The following is an 18,369-nucleotide window of genomic DNA, read 5'->3' on the forward strand; positions in this document are numbered from 1 at the left end:
CGGGGCAGGGGGGAAACAGCAGAGACCCTGTGCCTGCGTGGCCGCCGTGTCCCCGAGTGTCTGTGGGCACGTCCGCGCTTCCTGACCGGGCTTCGCGACAAACCCCCGCCCCCCTCGGAGAGGGAAGCGCTCTTGCTGGACCGTCCCTTTGGTGGCCGGAGCCATGGCCCCTGCTTGGAAGCAATCAAGCCCGTCCTCCAGGAGAAAGACACTTCAAAGACAAAACTCCTCAACGTGCCGGGGAAAAAACCAGCAAGCTGGGACTCCCTGAGGGAGGAGAGAGGAGAGAGGGGAGAAACGCCCTCTCCCTGGCTCTCGGGAGCATTTTAAAAGTTAAAAACGGAATTTTGTTTTGCTTCTAAGACTCACGTTCGTCAAAAAGATCTCATTTAAGGCCTCGCGGTTTTGAAGGTCAACACTGTGTCGCAGTCGAAATTCACTGCCCTGAGCCACGGACGAAATTAGGCGGCCGTAATCGGGGGACAGCAGGGGGCCGGCCCTGTGTCCGCAAATTGCATTTCTCTCCCCGAGAAATCCCTCTGTTGTGATGCGGCCGGACGAGGCCCCCGCACCACCCACACCACCCACCCGCCGCCGGGGGCCTTTGCCCTCGGCTCCCGCCAGGCCCCCCACGCCGGCCGCCAGGAGCTGGGGCGCGCTTGCCTCCTTCTAAATTAAAATTGTAACTCGCTCGGTCCCATTTACACAAAGCCTCTGCTTTGACACATGCAATTACTACGAACACGGGGGCAACATGATCGCTAAGGGCTCCAGAAAGAGAGTTTAATCAGAAAACACGGAGTCGTTCCGGCCGATGTATAATTTCACTGCTCGCTATTCCTCTATGTTCGTGTGTGTTCAGATAATTAGATACACCAGTTCTTGCCTCCCGAGAGGCCAGAAAGGGCAAAATTCCTATTCTTTTTACATTAAAGAGATTAAATTATAATATAGAAAATCTGTAACTTTGGGTGGAAATGACAAATTCACACCACATTAATTTCAGTGGTTACAAAATGTTACAAATAATTTGTGCGTTCTTTCTTCTCTCGTAGGTGCGTGTGAATTAATTACCTACCCGATTTCAGTGTCTTTCAACGACTTCTCACAGACAACCCGAAATGAAAAGAAAACAGGGTTTGAGCTCCATTCACCGACATGTGTTTTAGCCGTGTGACCGTTTACATCTCTGTTCACAAACACGAGCACACGGGCAGTAACAGCCCCACGCACGAACACAAGCACTGCAGGGACACCACGGTCCACGGGAACAGCAGCGTCCACGGGAAGAGCACAGTCTCAGAGATTGTGAACCAAAAGCGGCAAGCTTCAGTCTGGATATTTTGCAGACAGGAGCCAACTCACCGTAGCCACAAGGCGGGCCGCTGGCACCCCGGGTCAGCAGACTCCACAGGAAAGCATCTTCCCGAGGGCTCTGGTGTGCAAGCTGCACGTGAGGAGGGGTCTGGCTGGGCGCGAGCGGCATCAGGCACCAAAATCTAAGCCGAAATCGCAATGGGAATCCTGTGAAGATTTCGTTTACTTTTCAGAGTCACATTCCTGTCGCACAAGAAATTGATCTTCATGATGGCTCCTAAAAAATGGCGGCTCCAAGGGGCACCTGGGTGGCTCGGTTGGCTAAGCATCCAACTCTCGACACTGGCTCAGGTTGTGATCTCAAGGTTGTGGGACTGAGCCCTGCCGTTGGGCTCCTTGCTGCGCGTGGAGACCGCTCGGGATTCTCTCTCTCCCTCCCTCTGCTCCTCCCCCACTGGCGCTTTCCCTCTCTCAAAATAAATAAATAAACATTTTTTTTAATGGCGGTTCCAAAATGCCAAGTTCAAATGAATTTTCACAGAAGTCACCAAAGTATAAAAAAAAATGAATATACATCCCAGGAGGGTTAAAATGCCAGGAAAATGGACAAAGAACTGAGCCGATCCTTGGAAAGACACGGCTGATGCCTGACAAGCCGCTCACCTTCGGAGCCGTCAGGGTCGTGCAGGAGGAGCACCCGGCCCGCCACAGGCTGGGTGACCCTCGCGGCCACCGGGACGCCACGTGGTGGAACCAAAGTGAGACCCGCCCACCTGTGACCCCGCAGTAACCACCCCAAACCTGGACGCCCCAAATGACACAGGCTTGTCCCCTCACCGTTCCGGAGGCCAGAGTCTGAAATCGGAGGGTGTCGAGGTTTGGTCCCTCGAGCTCGGAGGGGAATCTGCTCCGGGTGTCTCTCCTCCGGCTTCTCGCGGCTGCTGCCTGGCCCCGCCCCTTGGCTCGTAGATGCGAAGCCCCATCTCTGCCTGTGTCTGGGTCTGTCTTCCCGTGGCGCTCTCTGCCCTTCCTGTAAGGACACCAGTCACTGGATTTAGGGCTCACCTCCCTCCAGGATGGCCTCATCTCAACCAATTACATCCGTGAGGGTGTATTTCTCCCAAAGAAGGTCACATTCCAAGGTCTGGAAAAGGATATGAATCTGGGGGGACTAGCATTCGGGACCCATTTAGACAATCCAGGGCGATCTGCCCGTCTCTACAGCTTTAACTTACTGCCATCTGCAAAGTCCCGAACCATGTAAGGGAACGTAAGACTTCCGGGATTAGGACGCAGACCCCTTTGGGGGCCGTGACTCAGACAACCACACGGTATATACCCAGCAAATACGCCCCCGTGTCCGGCCACAGACGTGCTAGAAAGTTCATGGCAGCACCTGTCTTCAGCCAAGAGCAGAAACTCCCAAATGCCCATCCACAGCAGAGGAGTGACAGCGGTTCACTCACGTGGCAGTGGACAATCTGTGCTCACGTGGCTCGAAGAAAGACCCTCACGAACTCTGTGTCACGCCAAAGCCAGCTACAAGGGAGCAAGCGCTGTAAGACCCCACGTGTGTGTTTGAGTCTGAGATACGAGAGGAGGGACAGCTGAGCGAGGGTGGTAGGCTCAGGGTAAGAGCTGTCCCCACCCCCAGACTGGGAGGGAGCAGGGGATTCCTGGGGTGCAAGTGACATTCTGGGTCTTCCCCTGGCCACTGGCTTCACGGGTGCGACAGAGTGAGTGTTTATTCCTACGATAAACCCAAAAAGTTGTCAGCGAGGACAGCACCGGCCTTCCCCTGTCGGCACACAGGACCCTGCCTGACTCCAGCCCCCCCTCACCGAGCCCCCCACTGCTCTCTGCCGGGTCTCACGGCTCCTGGGGGCTGGATGGCCTGTCCCCCGCTCGGCTCTCTTGGGACTCGCCGGTCTGGGGCAGCCTCTGGCCGGTCCTCCCAGGGGAGAGCTTGGCTGACCGGCAGGCCCCGAGGCTAAGAAGTCTTCGGGGACACAGAGGGTCTTTTTAGGTAAAAAACTGCGGCCAGTGGTCTGCCTGCTGCTGGGTCTGCTTGTTCCTCGTCCTTCCACGGACCTGGCCAGGCACGCTGGGGGTGGGGGGGTAAAGGGCCCGGCCTCCTCCCTGGCCCTCTCCGAGACACAAATCAGCTGCTTCCCAAACCGGCGCCTCAGCGGGGCCCGTGTGCAGGTGAGGCGTCACCAGGGGGCGCTGCCGGCTCGATCACGGCCAGCGCCTGGAACTTGACCCGCGGAGCCCTGTGCAGAAGCTGTCAGAATTCCAGAAACCACGCCGGACTGCGCGTGGACCGGCCAGGGCTGCAGCCCGGGTTCAGCAACAGCCTGGGAAGAAGGCAGCACGGGCTTCAGTCACTCCGCACCCCAGAGGCTGGCCCTCCGGGAGAAGCCCCACACCCTCTCGTGTACACTCGTCCCCCCAGCATGCGCACTCTCGTGCACACGCCCGCGAGCACACTCACACGTGCACACGCCCGCGAACACACACAGGTGCACACACCCGCGAACACACTCACACAGGTGCACACGCTCACGAACACACTCGCACACATGCACACGCCCGCGAGCACACTCACACGTGCACACGCCCGCGAACACACACAGGTGCACACACCCGCGAACACATTCGCACACATGTACATGCCCGCAACCACACTCACACAGGTGCACACGCCCGCGAACACACTCAGGTGCACACGCCCATGAACACACTCACACACGTGCACGCACAGACACAGGCACGTGGATGCATGCGTGGACACACAAGCATGTACATACTCGATGCATGCACAGCCACACACGACCCCAGACACACACTCATGCTTGCACATGTGCACACTCAGGTGTGTGCACACTTGCTCACACGCACTCCAGGTGCGGATACCCCGCCGTGGAGGATGGGGCTCTGCTGGGGGATGAAGGCTGGGTCAGGAAAGCCAGAGGAGGCGGCGCCCCGCTCGTGTCCTGTCCCCTGTCCCCTTGGTGCGGACGTCTGCTTCGGGCGGCCTTCTCCTGGAGCCTGAGGGAGGAAGAGGGCGCCCTGTGCCCGTGTCCTGGTCCCTCCTGACGGAGCCCGAGCATCCCAGCTCCATGCAGCACCCACACTGTCCACTAGAGGGGAGTGTTGGCTGCGGCTCCAGGGACGGGGCTCCGAGCCAGGCCGGCAACGTCCTAACTGGAAACACAGCCCGCCTTTTCAGGCCTGGGAAGGCCGGGAGCCCACCGTCCACGTTGGCCTCCCCAGTGAACCATGTCCTGCCCCCCATAACCTTCTCATTCACTGTTATTCAAAGGTGGTCCCCACACGTCCCAGCAGGGACCCCGGGCCTTTTGAGGACACAGCTTCCTGGGCCCGGGCTGACCGAAGGGGCCTCTCAGGCACGGGACGGGGAAGCTGCGGTGACCTGGGGAGGTCGGGGGTGGGCACGGGGACGCCTTCCCTGTCCCGGCACATCCCACCTACAGGGCCCCTCATCCCGTGGACAAGCGGTCTAACTGGCCGCACGGGCCCGGTTGTGGAGAGGAGGAAAGGGCCCGAGGTTCCCCGCCCGGTGTCCCCACTCCTGCACCGGTGCCTCCAGGCCCGTGTCTGCCCCAGCCAGACCGCAGATGACCAGGAGCCGTGAGGACACAGGGCCCCTCTCTCCTCCTGCAGAAAAAGCTGGGGCGTTAGCACCTCCCTCAGGAGGCTGCAGACCCACGTGAGTGGGAGTCACGCTAGGAGCAGCTGGCAGGTCCACGACTGGGCAGTGGCCATCACGGGCCACGGCTGGTGCCAGGCGGGCCTTCTAGGTCAGCGTGCCGACCCCACGCAGGCCGCTGTGACCTGAGGGTTGTTGGAGTGGAGGCCGTGGGAAGAAGCAGCCGGGCCAGCTCCCACGAGGGGCCCCCTTTCAGTACCGGGGGTGGGGGACTCACTGAGCCCAGAGCCACCAAACCCCCGTGGGCTGCCCTCGTCCTCTGATGCTTCCCCACATGTCTGCCCTCCTTCCTTTGCTTTGTCCCTTATGAATGTATCCTGCTTTGTCCAAAGGGGTAAAACCCTCCACGTCTAGCCATTTCGTGGGGGGTTTCTCTCCTTCCCACGAAGCCACTTTCTGGGTGCGACAAGCTCTTGAGAAATTGTGTTCTCATGAAATGCGTCCTTTCTGCCGAGAAGCAGGAAAAGTGAGGTGGAGGGAGAGGGCGTCGTGTGTGCTCGGCCGGGCTGCTGTGGGAGGCCGACTTTGCCAGGGCCGGGGGCTCGGCCGACAAGGGCTCCGGGGCCAGCCGGTCAGAGAGGGCTCGGCCCCTGGAGAGGACACGCCGCCCCCCCCCGCCCCCGCACACGTGTCTTGGTGTGCACAGACCTGGCACATGGCCCTGGGGGACCTACCTGGTCAGAAAGCCCTTTCCTCAAGGAATAACCGAGAAACCGGGATTGGGTTGACGATGTCCCAATAAACAGCACGATTAAGAGCTTCCCACACTGCTTCCTAACGTTCTACTTCCATGTAACCTTCAGAATAAAATTGGAATAAAGCTGTGTCTGTAATTCAAATATATTTTCACACTCAGCGTTAATTATAACGTGGTGTTTATCCAAGTTATTGGAATGTCTTCAAAAACACTATTTTTGATGCTTGTCAAATATTGCAGGGTTCGGATTTGCCAAAATTCATTGAACTGTTTGAAAGACGATGCACGATGTTTGAGAGACACATTTGAGTTCCTGTTCTGCTGCGGTGACACCAGCGGCCTGGTCCGGACACCTGTCCTCTCACCGCGTCCGTCAGGGACTGGAAATGCTCTGCGTAAAGGGCCACACGGCACGTGGTTTAGGCTTTGTGGCCACATGTGGTCCCCGTCACACACCGGGGTTGTCTGTTCCCGCCAGCCTTCACGGCTGTGAGACGTTCTTGGGCCCCGAGGCATCCGACTACTGCCAGTGTGTGTCCAGCCTGCCCGCCCCAGGGCGTCCCAACGGCAGATTACCAGCAGGCCCAGAGGTAGGCACTCTTCAGGCGCTCGGTCCACACTGCCAAATTCCTTCCAGGAAAAGCACAGTTCCGGGGACTCTCACCGCAACCCCTGAGTATTCGTGATCCCGAGTGGTCCGGTTTGCTATCGTGTTGCTAATTTCCAAGGCAAAAGCCAATCCTGTCTCGCGTCTCGTCCGACGGCCGTGACTCTACTTGTCCGTGTGAAGGATGCAAAGGGTGACGTGCGTCTTCCCCGGGCACGGAGCACCACACCTGTTAAGGATACCGGCCCCTGGGCCACGGAGGTCGTGCTGTTTCCAGTTTCTGTTGGCTTGGGGCCGTTGTGTTGCAGTGTTTTTAAACTGTCAAAGGTCTTAGCGCCTGTCGCTAAATCTAAATATTTTCATCTTCCTGTTTCTTTTTACTTTATGCTTCAAGCGATGGTTGGAGCCCCAGAAATCCCTGACAAAGACCCTCCAGGTGGGCTCGGGAGCCCGGACAGCCTGAGCCCCCCACTGAAGGTCCAAAGGGAACAGAAATTCTCACCTGTTGCGCAAAGCAAACGGTCCCACGGTAAACGTCACAGCCAGGCGGAGACATCCTGATCCAAAGCACATTAAACATTTAGCCATTTGTCACGGCTGCATTTTCGGCCTTTACCTGCCCCCACCACGCTCACGTCTGGGCTGCATGCCCGGAAGCCTGGAGTGTCGGAGGCTGCCGGGCCGGCCGGCCCACTGCTCCCGATTCTGATCCCCCAGGAGAGAGGAGGCAGAGCTGGGGCCGGGGCAGGGGCGCGGGGCCGGGGGGGGGGGGTGGGGCGGGGAGGGGGGCTGCCTGCCACAGCCTATGTGCAACATCTGCCCAAGTCAGGGAGGCTTTGCCGGGACCGAGCGAGGCAGAGGCAGGCCAGGAGCAGACCGCGGACGGGCAGGATGCTTCTGGCTGGCGGCAGGCGTGGAGCCGGTTTTGGCGTAAGGGGGTTTGATGACGTTTGCTCTGTTGACGTGGCTTCGCATAAAATCCACTTTCAACCCCACAAGAGGCGGAGAAATGACATAAACCGAGACGTGAGGTGCCCCTTGTCCCGGCCGCCCCGCCCCCACCCCAGGCTTCCTTCTGGTGCCGAACGTAGCCCCTCCCGGTGTGAAAGGCGCTGCCGGCGCCCCGTCCACCCGCGTCCCCACCTTGGGAGCTGAGCAGCTTTACTGACGGGCGGGGTCCCCCTCCTCTGCCGGCCGCCCCTCCCTCCCGGCCACTCCTGAAGAAGCTGTTCTGTGATCCAGAGCCCTGTCCAGCCGGGCGGCCCGTCCCCCGGGGATTGCCTGCCTGTGCCCCGGTCACCCCACAGCTAAGGCTCCCGGGTCTTCTGTGGGGACGGCAGCCCTCGGGGGACGGCCTTGCCCGGAGGGACACGCCGGGTGCGACCGTGAGATTCAGGCTCCCCAGGCGGTCCGAGCTCAGGGGGCCCAGGACGGAAACAGGCTCACACGGACGCCTGGCGGTGGTCGTCAGAGGTGATGCCTACCTGTACCCACACGACAGTCTCCCCAGCCGTATGAGAGGCCAGCTGGCCACGGGGACCCAGCGTGTGGCCAGGTCTGCTGGGGACGATTAGCCCCAGGAGCCCGGGACCTGGCGTGGGTAGAGCGGACTGGGGCATCCTGTCACCGTTGACGTCCAGGGACACCCGTGCCTCCACCCCTCGGGCCTGGGGGGCCGCTGCTCTGAAGCCATCGAGGGGCCGGGGACTGAGGGCCACCAGTGCCCACGCCAACCGACCGGGTCTGCCTCAGGCCTGAGGCCCGTGTGCCCTCTGCCCAGACGGGGGTCCCTCCCGGCTCCGCGTCCACAGGACAGAATAGGCATGGACGCGCCCTGGCCAAACTGACGGACAGGGAGCACTCAGAACCGGCCGGAATTTACGGTCCCGGAAGCCTGCCGGGGCCTTTCCATTAATTCAAGCAAGTTTTGTCCCGCTCCTGCCACGGCAGGTGCCGGAGGCCCGGCCACAATGTCCTCGCCGACGTCGGGACGTACCTCCTCAGCTCAGCGTGTGGGGCAGGCTGAGCCAGAAAAGTTAAATCCTGTGCCGATCGCCGGCCCAGGAGACGGGGGACAGCTCGGTGGGGCCCCCCGAAGGTCGTTGGCGGACCCACCCCGGTGCCCAGAGGCAGGCGGGCTCTAAAGTCACCTCCTCGTTCACCCAGAAGAGGGGCGAGGCTGAGGGGGGCAGTCCGGTGAGTCCCAGGAGCTCCCCCCAACCGAGGAGGTAAGATGTCCTCTCCAGCCCCGGTTGACACGGCTGAAACGTCAGGAAACCGCGGTGGGACAAGGTGCGGGTGGCAGGAGAGCTCCCCAGACCTGCGGGCGGGGAGCAGGGGTGAAGGCGGGGCCCCGTCAGCCTCCCCAACAGCCGCTCCCCTGCTCTGGGCCCGCAGGGTGCCTCCGCCCCACCTCATCCCCCCCCAGCCCCAGCCCATAGCTCCGGCCCTGCGGTGGCTGTGCCCCGTGGGGGCGGACTCTTGGCCGCTCTCGTTGACTTGGCAACGAGAACAGAACAGTCCCTGGTCTCATGCTCACAGAGACCATCAGGGGTCAGTCGTGCTTAGACTTAGACTCACCGCCAGCAGAGCCTGCTTCACCAGGATGTGGAGAGCGCCGGCCAGGGCTCAGGTCCACCCTGGTGCTCGTAGGTGAGACATCTCCTGGGGGCCCAGGATCCAGGCGGGGCCGAGCTCCCCGTCGAGCGGACGGAGGCACGCAGCGTGTTGGGGTGCCCCCCACCCCAGGTCTGGGATATCGCTGGACGCTCAGGGTCCAGGTGGGCCGAGCCCAGAGGCCGACAGGGGACCTTCCGGGAAGCAGAAAAGCCGTGATCACACGCAGGGTTTCCAGGGGGCCGGCGGCCCCTCCCTCGCCTTCCCGCACACTCTGACGGCCACCGAGCCGGCCCCAGGTCACTGCTGGCCTGAGATGGTCGCAGCAGAGTGGAAACCGTGCTACCCCAGCCCCACAGGTGTGAGATGGAAGGAGGCCTGGGGCCGGGGAGGCGGGCGGGCGTCCGCTCAGAGAAACTGTGCGTCCCGCAGGCGGGTGTGGGTGGTCGTCCGCAGGCTGGGCCGATGTCAGAGCAGCCCCTCTGAGCCCGTCGGCCCTCCCTCCTCATCAGCACGGAGCCGGCTCCAGCCGTGACTCAGACTTGCCAGCGGGCGTCTGTCTCGCCTGTCTGTTCCCCAGGCGGCGTCTCTGAGGTCAGGAGCGTCCCCAACGTCCGTTCTCTAAGCGGCTGAAGGACTATCCCTCGACATCTGAGTAATCTAAAAAGTTCAGCGTGACAACAGGCAGGGAAGCCACAACTAAAGACGCGGGGGGCTCGGAAACAGAACTCATAGAGCGTTGGGGGAGTGACGTCTACTCTCACAACTCCCACAGACCGATGAGGGATGCGCGGCAGGCAGAAGGAATGAACCAGTCACTCAAAGGAGGAGACGGGCCCGCAAGCACGAGACGTCGCCTGGACCGCGCGAGCCGCCAGGAAACACGCATGAAAGAACGAGCCGCCGTGGGGGGTGGTCTCCAGGCCGCGGGACCCAGGGTGAAATGCTGTCCTGGGTGCCGGGGTCAGCCACCTCCAGGAGGCAAGGTGAGCCACCTGTAGAGCATGCTGACCCAGCCCCAGAGGAAACTCCCGTCTGGGCACCACAGCCCGTCTGAGACCCCACCAGGCCCCCGGGACCGGGCAGGACAGGTGCACGCCCCAGGAGCCAGCCTGAGGCAGGAAAGGCCAGGAACTTTCCTCTGAAAAGAGAGCGAGGGAGCTCCCCATCAGGGGGTGGTGACTCAGGCGAGCGTCTTGGGAGCTCAGAGGGACAGAGGCACTAGGACACACAGACGACAGACAGGTGCAGGTGCCTGAATATGTCCAGGTGCTGTCCAGGTCCAGGTGCAGACGCAGGGGCCTCCAAGAAGGCTGACAGAGGAGGAACACGCCTCAGGGGCCACAGCCCTAGGCGGTGACACCACCACCACGTGCTCACGTTCATAAGTGCGCCGGCAACGCCCTCAGCCTGGGGCACAGGGGTGGAAACTTCCAAAGTTGCCCTTCTTCTGGGAGCTTTTTTGACACCAGCTCCTGCATAGTCTCTGGACAAACCCACGGGGCAGGCTCACTGCTCTGGGACAAGGGGCGGCAGACACTTCCCGGGTCTACCCGCCGGCTGGACCCACGCAGCCCAACCAGGGAAAGCGGGGAAGGAAGAGGGCCCCCAAAAGAGCCACTCTGGGGCCCCAGGGAGACAGCAAGCCCTCCCGCCCTCTTCACCCACACGTTAGGAGACGCCAGCAGCCTTCGTGCTGTCGGGACATCCCACCCGCGCGGGTGGTTGCCTGCCTCCTTCCAGGTAACCCTCACGACCGCCCTGGTGGGCACCCCTGTCACCTGTGCGACAGATGAGGGACTGAGTCCGAGACATCGGGAGGCTTGGCACGGCTGACCCCTCCCAGACCCAGGACCCAAAGCAGGCGGGCTTCCGGTCCTCCCAGAAGCAGATCTGATGTTTCCTCTGGCGGTCACACAAGGGACAGAGGAGAGAGCGTACCAGCCAGAGTCCCCAGGGGAGCATCAGGACGTACACCCAGGAAGAGACTCCTGGTGAAGAACTGGCATCTGTGAAGCTGACAAGTCCCACGATCGGCAGGTGGCCGGCTGGAGGCCAGGAGAGCCGATGAGCCAGTCTGAGAGCCAGCAGGCTCCAGACCCAGGAACACCTGCTGTCTTAGCTCAAGTCCGAAAGCCAGAAGGACCCACGTCCCAGGTCCAGGCAGTCAGGCGGGAGCAACTCTGGCTCACGGCCTTTCTGTTCTTTTTTTTTTTTTTTTTTTTTTTGAGAGAGACAGAGACAGTGCACGGGGGAGGGGCAGAGAGAGAAGGGGGAGAGAGAGAGTGAGAGAGAGAGAATCCCAAGCAGGCTCCGTGCTGTCAGGGAGGAGCCCGATGTGAGACTTGACGTCATGACCATGAGATCATGATCTGAGCTGAAACCAGGAGTCAGATGCAACCGACTGAGCCATCCAGGTGCCCTCACAGCCTTTCTGTTCTAGTCGGCCTTCCACTGATTGGATGAGGCCCACCAACACTGGGGAGACCAATGTGCTTTATTAAGTCCCCTGAGTCAAGTGCGGTCGTGGCCCACTTGACTGGAAGTGGGGCCTGGAAGACTGGGGAGCAGGCCTCTCCCTCTGGAGGAGACCTTGAGCGGGACAGGGGGGCAGAGAGGCTCCGCCGACGCGGTTGACAGGCACTTCGCAGGCGGCGGGGGGCGGGCCCACCGGCTCCTCGGCAGCAGAGGGCGTGGCCACCGTGCCGTGGCGGTGGCGGTGGTGGTGGCGGCGGCGGCGGCGGAGGGGGGGGGCACCGTTCAGTGGCGGCCGGGGGCGGGCCCACCGTCTCCTTGGCAGCAGGGGGCGTGGCCAGTGGCTCCGTGGCAGTGGCGATGGGGGGGGGGGCCGTTCAGTGGCGGCCGGGGGCGGGCCCACCATCTCCTTGGCAGCAGGGGGCGTGGCCAGTGGCTCCGTGACAGTGGCGACGGGGGGGGGGCCCGTTCAGTGGCGGCCGGGGGCGGGCCCACCGTCTCCTTGGCAGCAGGGGGCGTGGCCAGTGGCTGGCTCCGTGGCAGTGGCGACGGGGGGGGGGGGGGGCACCGTTCAGTGGCGGCCGGGGGCGGGCCCACCATCTCCTTGGCAGCAGGGGGCGTGGCCAGTGGCTCCGTGACAGTGGCGACGGGGGGGGGGCCCGTTCAGTGGCGGCCGGGGGCGGGCCCACCGTCTCCTTGGCAGCAGGGGGCGTGGCCAATGGCTCCGTGGCAGTGGCGGCCAGGGGCGGGCCCACCGTCTCCTTGGCAGCAGGGGGCGTGGCCAGTGGCTCCGTGGCAGTGGCGGCGGGGGGGGGGGGGCCCTGTTCAGTGGCGGCCGGGGGCGGGCCCACCGTCTCCTTGGCAGCAGGGGGCGTGGCCAGTGGCTCCGTGGCAGTGACGGCGGGGGGGGGGCCCCGTTCAGTGGCGGCCGGGGGCGGGCCCACCGTCTCCTTGGCAGCAGGGGGCGTGGCCAGTGGCTCCGTGGCAGGGGCGGCGGGGGGGGGGGCCGTTCAGTGGCGGCCGGGGGCGGGCCCACCGTCTCCTTGGCAGCAGGGGGCGTGGCCAGTGGCTCCGTGGCAGTGGCGACGGGGGGGGGGGGGGCACCGTTCAGTGGCGGCCGGGGGCGGGCCCACCGGCTCCTCGGCAGCAGGGGGCGTGGCCACCGTGCCGCGGCGGCCGGGGGCGGGGCCAGCGGCTCCGTGGCGGCCCCGGCAGCTGCCACGTAGGCACAGGTGCGCCGTTCACTCGCTGTGGCTTCTGGCTCCTCTGCTGGGTCCACGCCCCTCTCTCCGCCCGCCCGGCCCCCTCGGTGGGGTCGGGACCCTCACAAAGCGAGCGTGGACTCCGGCACGGGAGGAACTGGGGGAGGCAGCTTGGGGGCTCTGCTTCGTGAGCAGAACCGACCCAGCACAGAGACAGCGGCCCGGGCTCAGGATGAGCCGAGGCCACGGGAGCCACGGGGGAGTCGGGGGTGGACGTCACTGTCCCAGCTTCACCGCGAGGAAGGCAGACAGCAGTGTGGGCTGCGAGCCCCTCCCAGAGACCCGACAGGGAGCGAGGGCAGGTGGGCAGAAAGGTCGGCGGAGCCCGGGGCGGGACAGCGCCGGCCCCTCCGTGGTTATTGTCTAGACCCGCAGGGACCACGCCGTACGTGCGTAGCGCGCCGGTCCGGATCCACGGCCTCCTCCCCACCAGGCGCCGGGCCGCGCGGGGTACTCGCTGCTGTACGTCCTCGCGCCGCGCCGGGGTCCGTGGCTGGACAGGGCCACGCACCTCAGTCACTGACCAGTCGGCCCAGAGCCGGCTCGGGACTCGGGCCTCCTGCCGCACACCGTGCCCGACTCCAGGCGCGTCACTCCGTGCGGTTAAAGGTGTTTGTGCGACTAGAGCAACGTCACGCCCAGGCCAGGTCTCTGCCTTGTCCTGGCTCTGACCTCGGCCCTGGAGAGCTGTACTCACCAGACGGTCCTGACCTTTGTGACCTGCCAGTGGTGCTCCTGCTCTCGGATAAACCAGAACGAGGTGACATTGTTGGCCGGGGGGCGGAGGGCGGGCGGAGACACAGGTGCCCAGAGTAGAACCAACTGTTGGAAAGTCAAGCTGAGACAGGTCCTGGATCGTTCTGGATTCCCACAGTCGGTTGTCAGATGGTCACCACGAGCGCGTCGCGGCCTCACCTGGCCCCTGCAGCCTCGTCCCCCCTCGGGGACCGTCGCCTGTGCTGCCCCGTCCCTGCTGACTGTGGACGCGGGTGGCTGGGGTCTGGCCCAGCGGGTGTCCCCGAGCACCGACAGAGCCACGGAACCGTGCAGGCTGAGGAACGGCGTCTGGAGTCATTTCCAGGACTCACATCCCGAAATATGTCCGAAATGCCTGGAACCAGCAAGGGCGTGCTCGTGGAGTCCGCTGAGCAGATTAAACACAGAACGGTGGAGCCGTCGGTCCGTCCAGGCCTGGGTGGTGGGTGCAGGTGGGTTCACGCAAGGAGGGCTGGGTGGGGGTGAAGAGAAAAGCACCGGGGGTGGGGGGGGGCAGGTCCCGGGACCCCCCTGAGGTGGGAGCAGGGAGGCTGGCTTCGGCGAGCAGCAGGTCCGGGGACAGTGGCGGCAGAGGCTCCCACGCGCACCCATGACCACCCATGGTCCTGTGGCTCCCACCGCCCTGGATGCGGGACCGCCCAAACCGATCACGTGTCGGGAAAAGTCAGGAGAGAACCTGAAACGGAAGAACAGACCGCCTTCTACACCTTTCCGGCCGCGTCTCTGAGCCGCCTCGCGTCGCTCGTCTCTGGAGAAGCAGAACCACGTCGTCTGCTGAACTGGCACTTGACGGTCGCCCTCCGGGTGGAGGTCACTGGTTCACTTTTTAATACATTTATTTCGCTATTCCTAACTGGGTTCTCCTTTGGACCGGATCTTAACGCCTTATCGGTTCTCTTGGTGATCGGTGAGTCGAACGAATTCTTTGACAGTCGGCACTTTTTTAAGACAGGTTTTAACGTGCCCTTCTCTGCACATAATTCTGCACGTTTAGAAATGACGCAGTGGCAGACGGGCCAAAGCAGCACACGAGTCACTGACAGAGGCCGGTGTGACCAGGGAGTTTAGTCCGAGAGCCAGCGGGGCTTTTCTAACACCAGACCCAGCGTCCGACACACTTACCTTCCCAGTGACACCTGTGTGGACCCAGCAGCACCCCCCCCCCCGAGAGGGGTCTGGGGGTTCTCGTTCCCTGGAGAGAGGTCCCTCCCAAGACCACAAGCACAGAGCGTCTTTTCCGAATTCCTGGCCAAGTCTCTCTGTGGCTCCCAGGGGAGCAGGTTAGGGGCGCCAAAGGCAGGAACGGCTCCGGTGGCCCCATCCACCTGGAAGCAACACCTGGAGGGCCCACACAGGAGACTCATTCCCGCAGCATTGCTGGGGGGGGGGGGGGCGGTAAGCAGCCGCAACGAGGGTGGAGACTTCCAAAATTGTCAAGCTCACAATGGGTGGGACCGGAGTCTGCTAAACGCCACCCAAAATGCCACTACGGGCCCTCGAGAACGGCTACGAGCTGGTCACATTCAGGGACCCTGACCGATGTTCCAGCTAACCTCCCTGAGACCCAGAGCCCTCCCCCAACCCCCGTGCCCCGAGCGCCTCCCGCTCTCGGATGGTTTTCTCCCAACAGGTGTGAGTCGGTCGAAAGCTGAGAGATGGTGGAGGGATCCGTGTGGATTTGGTCACGGGTGACCTTGGTGTGGCCTCGGGATCACCGCCCGCTGCTGCGGGAGCGCCGATCCCACCAGGGTGACGGTGGCCGGGGAAGACGCGCCCCCCACGGGATGCCCAAGTGCCTCACACGCTTTAGATGCCGCAAAGACGCTGCCACAAACCCTTTCTCTTCGTGATTAAAGCACAAACCTGTTTCATCGACAGCCGAAGTTTTTGGGAACCCAGCTGAGCATCTCTGCTGAGTCCCTTTGTCCGGTGTCGCTGAAGGGTCCCAAGGCCCTATGTCCCAAGGAAGAAGGAACCCTTCTGGGTTAGCCTTGGACTGCTGGGTGCCCGCCAGACAGAAGGGGGTCCCCGCTGGCTGTCCACGTGAGCCCACCCTATGGCGCCCACCTCACACCCGCCCTCCGAGGGGCAGAGGGGCCCTTTGCTCGCTCACAGCCCTCCTGGCCCCGTGCAGGAGCCCACACTCCGCTCTCGAGGACCACGGAACCCCTGGGGCCACTGTAATTAGGCACCACAGACCTGTGGACAACAGGCCCGTTTCTCAGCAGTCCGGGAGCGGGGCGTCAAGATTGGGGTGCTCGCCCACAGAGCGAGGGGCTCGTCCCGCCACAGGTGCGCGCCCGTGTCCCCTCCCGTGTCCCCTACAAGGACCGCAATCGCTGATCCCACCCAGAAGGGCTCCCCTTGGCCGTGCGGAGCCCCAGCCCCCGAAACCGTCACCACGGGGGCTGGGTTGCGAGTTGTGAGGAGACCCCCGCATTCAGGGCGCAGCCACCACTGACAACGCCAACCAGGAGGGGTTCACGGACCCGTGGCCTCCCACTGGGGAGCCGGGACCGGAACCAGCTCGGGACCGCAGCTGCGCAGACCACGGGAGGTGCCGGAGCGTGACGACCCCGCGCCAGGCGGGCTGAGGGGCCGGGATGTCTCTCGTCACCCCAAACCTGGGAGTTCCCCGCCCCGGTCTCTGCAGATGCCGGTCCTGTGCTCTCCCCGTGGCTCTGGAGTCCCTCGCCCCCGCGAGCGCCTGTGTGTCTTCCGTGTCTGTGACTCACTCTGGGTATTTCCCGCTGGCCCATCTCCAGCCCACGCGCTGTCTGCTCGGCTGTGTCTAAACTGTGTCACACCCATTCACTGGGCCCGTGATTTGTGCTTTTGTAATGGTTGGGGGATGTACTTAATCGTCACTGCTATTTCTTTGCTGCAATTCTGAGTCTCGCCTTTTTTTGTCTTCTGTGTCCTTCGGCAATGTCACAAGTGTTGAACTCTGCCTCCGGGAGCCCCTGTGTCTGGACCCAGCGTGTAGACGCTCCATTGCCTGTCCTCTCTCTCGCTGACACGTACGCACATCTCCCCGTGCGCCTGGTAACTTCTTACTTTGGGCCCCAAATTCTATTTGTAAGGTTTTAGAAAGAGAATCCGCGGCCAGAGCAACGTCCTGGTCCCGGAGGGAAGACACCAGCTGTGCGTGCAGCCGCCAGCCGAGGGCTCGATGTGACTGCCGTTGGCTTTCTCTCCACTCATTACATTCACTGGGAGACAATAGCACGGGGGGGATTTCTCGAGGGGGGGGCACGGGCTTCTCTTCTGACACTTTAATATCACACATTGATTGCCAAGAGTCTGTAAACATCAGATCAATGGCAATGTCTCTATAATATAGGGTTTTGGGTGAGAAGTGTGAAATCGCCCATCAGTGGAACAGTCGTCCCTGGAGTTCTGGGTCACGTGTGCTTGGGGCCGCCTCCCGGGGATGGAGGGGGCTGGGGGAAGGGGGGCTCTCACACGCCAGTGCCCTGGGCTCCTCCCCTTCCCAGAGTCCTGGGGGAGGGGGCGGGGGATGCGGGCTCTTGCCCTTAGGAATGACCCACCCTGCAGCCAGCATGACCCCCAGGTAGAGAATCCTTCCCTCAGAAGAAATGGGGACTGTCCCCCAAGTGAGACCACTTGGGTTACAGAGCATTCGGCATAGTCAGCGACTCCCTCGTGGTTTGGGGCTGATGAAAAGCCACTCAGCTCTAGTTCCAGGATTTGTCCTTTCTAAGGCGTCTCGCAGAAAGCCCGTCGTGATCGCCTCACCAGCGTCGAGGCTGAGGAAATGCCGTTCTCACCCCTGAGACGGGAGCCGGTTCTGCGCTGTGGGGACCCACCATCCCGGGACGCGGGACTCCTTGCACAGACCCGCACAGCCCAGGGCAGAAGGGGCCGCCTGTAACCCTGAGGAACGTTCAGGAACGTTCACCCCCGCGGGGCGCGGGGGTGGGGTGCGGCTCCCACATCCCATCCAGGTGCTTTCTGTCACCTGCCTTGTCACTCACAACCACTGCTCGTTCGTCCCAGGGACTGTCGGAGTGGAATTCTCACTGTCTCTCTCTCTCTCTCCTTTAAAATTAACCCGTTCTACAGGAAAGTATCACCCTGGACTAGGTCTGCTCAAAAAGCCACTACATGGCTTCGAATCTCTCTAAATACTTGTTACTTAGAAACATCAGATATTTGTGGAGAGCAGGCAGGTGTCAGGGACCCGAAGACGGGGGTGAGCGCGTCAGGGGACCGAGGGCACCCTTGTTTTGCAGGGAGAATCTTGGCAGTTTTTGAATTTACGCTAAAAGTCTTACGCTTTTCCGATGCCCTGAACAGTTCTAGCCCAAACGCATGAATGGCGTCAAATAGCCACTTGGTGGAATTGTATCTGTGCGTTAGATCCAGCGCTCCGTGATGCCTGCGACGGCCAAGTGGGAGGGAAGGAAAGGTCGCGGCGGTGGCCGTCAACGCCTCCTAACACGACTGCCCTCTGGCTCCTGGAAGAGAAGCCCTGGAGAATCAACACGACGTCCTCTGCAAAGACCCAACGGCTTCTGAACCTTCCGGCCTCGTTGCTGTCCATCCCCTGCGGAAAAGAACCGTCCCTGGATCGGGACCTCAGGGGCCCCTCACACGTGGGGCTCGGCTGACGGTGACGGGAAGGTCTCTCGGCTGAACCGTCGCCGTAAGGACCCTTGTGAGTCCAACCGTCTCCTGTCATTAACGACAGACCACGAAACTCGTCTGTTCGGAAGCCCCAAACGTTTGCACACTCTGGTTCACAACTCCTCCTCCTGAATTAGTGTAGAAGTAATCGGGAGTGCCCACTGGGTTCAAGCAGAAAGACGTTCATTGCCAAGTTCACAGTAATGAAGAAAACTCACACCTCTCCCGCCGAGCC

This window comes from Lynx rufus, unplaced genomic scaffold (genome assembly GCF_022079265.1).
Source record: "Lynx rufus isolate CCGP_SWC_20201006 ecotype Redwood Valley unplaced genomic scaffold, mLynRuf1.p SCAF_1, whole genome shotgun sequence".
In the NCBI taxonomy this organism is placed as follows: domain Eukaryota; kingdom Metazoa; phylum Chordata; class Mammalia; order Carnivora; family Felidae; genus Lynx; species Lynx rufus.